This window comes from Scylla paramamosain, chromosome 1 (assembly GCF_035594125.1).
Source record: "Scylla paramamosain isolate STU-SP2022 chromosome 1, ASM3559412v1, whole genome shotgun sequence".
In the NCBI taxonomy this organism is placed as follows: domain Eukaryota; kingdom Metazoa; phylum Arthropoda; class Malacostraca; order Decapoda; family Portunidae; genus Scylla; species Scylla paramamosain.
Genome location: NC_087151.1, coordinates 5,390,001 through 5,392,755, shown reverse-complemented (window position 1 = coordinate 5,392,755; position 2,755 = coordinate 5,390,001). Strand labels below are relative to the sequence as shown.

Sequence of the window (2,755 nt, the reverse complement as noted above, 5' to 3'; positions counted from 1 at the left end):
AGGCCTTAGTATTCGGTAGGCTGGCGGCTGTGGGAAGGACGGGGAATGAATCGGGATGACGGGGGAGGGGGGAGGAGAAAGGACGGGAAATAAGTGGCGGGTGACAGGAGTGTGTCATTGTGGTAGGAAGTGGGTGGGGAGAGCAAGGGAGGCGTGGGTGAGAGGAGTGATTGATCATTCATCAGTTTCCTGCATTGGTGTGGTTGTGGTGGTTGTGGCCAAGGCGAGTGTACGTTTCCTTTTAGTACTCGCCTTGGGTGTCGCGGCGTGCCAAGGCTGTCTGAAGGTATCCCGTTGACTCGTGTCTTCAATGGTGCGCGGTGGGACGTGTGCTGCTTCAGGTTCTAGGCGGGTTAAGACCTCAGGGAACATTTTGCCATACAACCATTATCCCTTTGACTGCTACGGGTTTGAAGTTTATCAGAAATGCGTGGTGTGGTTTATGAATGCATTAGGCAGCTGTTGGGAAATTTTCAGCCTCAGATTCCAGGCAGGGTGAAACTTTAGGAAATATTCTAATTGCACAATTGCTAATCTTTTGGCTGCTTGACTGCTGCTCTCCTCGGCTCATCAGGTCTGCCTGCTGCAGGTTCAGAGTGTAATTTCTGAAGACCATTGAAGGAAGGAGGGGTAATGAAAATTGAATAAATGTTTTAGAGTATGTAATTTTATCTTTATTGATTAAAACCGCTTATGGTTACTAAAAATGTCATAAGTACTACTGACAGTGGTATTACACAGGGATCTCTCCTACCCTAACTCTTTTCCTATTATTCATCAATGATTTTAATTCTACTCATTCCCCAATCCACTCTTGTGTTGATAACTATCTTGCATTTTTCTACGTCATTTTACAGACGTCCAACACTGCAGAAAATGCAAAATTCTTGAAGACACGTCACAGAACGCTGGACTTCTAATCTTTCTCTAATTTCAGAATGAGGCAGAATAAACCTTGTTTCTTTCAATGCATCTCCACTATCAACTCGACAAATCTTCCAGACAACTATTCCTTGTTCTTCGATTACACAATTTTCTCCCTCTTCCACTTTAAACATTCTTGTTTGTCCCGCTAAAAATTATAATTGATAATTTCATATCTTTTTTCTTGCCAAAACAACCTCTAAGAAGTTAGGTCTCCTAACTTCTCCGACAGTTACTCCATGCAGGACCCTTATTCGCCCCTGTATAGCATATGCCTCTCACAGGTGGACGCTGGGGACACTCCACTTACACAGTTCTTGATCAGATAGTCGAAAGCTTTTTGCCTCATGGACGCTCCTCCTCCGACTAACTCTCTTCAACCTCTCTTACGTCGCTGCAGTGCTGCATCTCTTCCTGTCTTCTACCGCCATTTTCTTTTTATGCTCACTGGTTTTTTGAACTTACTAACTGCATTCCTTTCCTCCGCCCAATCTATTCTGTCCTCCTCCCTAATGCAAGAGTTAACCAGTACCTTTACTCTTTCTTCCTCTTTGCCGGTAAATTCTTCAACTCCGCCTGAATCTGTATTTTCCTCTTCCTACAACATGACGACCTGAGGAGTTTCAAGGCACTTCCAAACCTTTGAAGAGGCTCCCTTTGGAATTTATTCTCCTTGTTTATCAGAAAGGGGAAATTACCGGGCCTTTGTTTGTAACTGCTTTTGCTCTTGGTCTGCCTCCCTTGGGCATAATAATGTGAATAATAGTAGGCAAAAGTAGTTTATAACGATGTTAAGTCGCTCATGGAAGTGACGTCATATTCTACAAAACGCATCACGCAAACAAGCAGTACGAGACCACTGAGTGTCACATCACCAGTCCTTGCTGGCCTTTGTAAACTCTCAGTATCTAAAGTCCGTGTACCTGGCACCGGAGGAGGCCATGCGATCTGTATGATTAAAGGCGGGTTCGAATCTATGTTTATTGAATGGCAAGTGTGTGTGTGTGTGTGTGTGTGTGTGTGTGTGTGTGTGTGTGTGTGTGTGTGTGTGTGTGTGTGTGTGTTCACCAAGGCCGCAACAGATCAATTACTGTTATATTCGTGACAGCACAGTGTTTAAATGAAACGAAAATTACCGCCGTAATCAACAATTTTGATAACTGTTAGAAGGCCTTTAGAAATTGGTTCATGACTCAGGGATGAGCGAAAGGTGGAGCTTCAACTGCAGCCACCTCCTTTTCCAACTGTCTTATTGCTGCATACCGGACTGTCTCCAGCAAGCACGTGAGAAGTGAAGGCGCCGAACGTTCCCTCTGACAAACACTTGGTGAGTTTCCCCAACACAACAGAGGAGGCAGATCGTCGCGCAGGGATCAAGCTCAATTTCCACACTTGGCTCATTACATGTCACCGTGACTTGCACCGCACGGCCTGCAGGGAGTGCACACAGGCGCGGCGAACACAGCTGCCTCGTTGTAGGTATTCCTGCTGAGACAAATATATATATACATAACTTGCTATACAAATCATACGTATTCAGAAATCATGGGTCTTTGTATCATAGGTGTGTGGCGGCCTTGCGAGGGTGTTGAGGGACGGCAGACACACCAAGAGAGCGTGTTGGAGCCTGAGCTTCCTCTGTGGTGGATACGAACACTTCACCTGTATCGCGACAAAGGACGAGAAGCAACACGTGGATCATCGCAGTTCTCATAGCTTACTTTCCTTCTCGACCTCAGTGACTGCTGGCTGATCACCTGACCGGCATCACTACTACGTGTTCAACAGGGCCCTCCATTACAGGTCCTTGAGAATTCATCACACACACACA

The 2,755-nt window shown here is 45.7% G+C and overlaps 1 protein-coding gene across 4 annotated transcripts in view; it reads right to left on the bottom strand.

The window, feature by feature from the left end:
• Nucleotides 1–647: 647 nt before the first annotated feature.
• LOC135093066 (uncharacterized) overlaps nt 648–2,755 on the bottom strand; it is a 182,083-nt gene continuing 179,975 nt past the window's right edge. For all 4 annotated transcript variants that reach the window (XR_010263306.1, XM_063991980.1, XM_063992122.1 and 1 more), the window contains one exon: nt 648–2,409. The gene's annotated coding sequence lies outside the window, so the exon portion shown is untranslated. The remainder of the gene's footprint in view (nt 2,410–2,755) is intronic.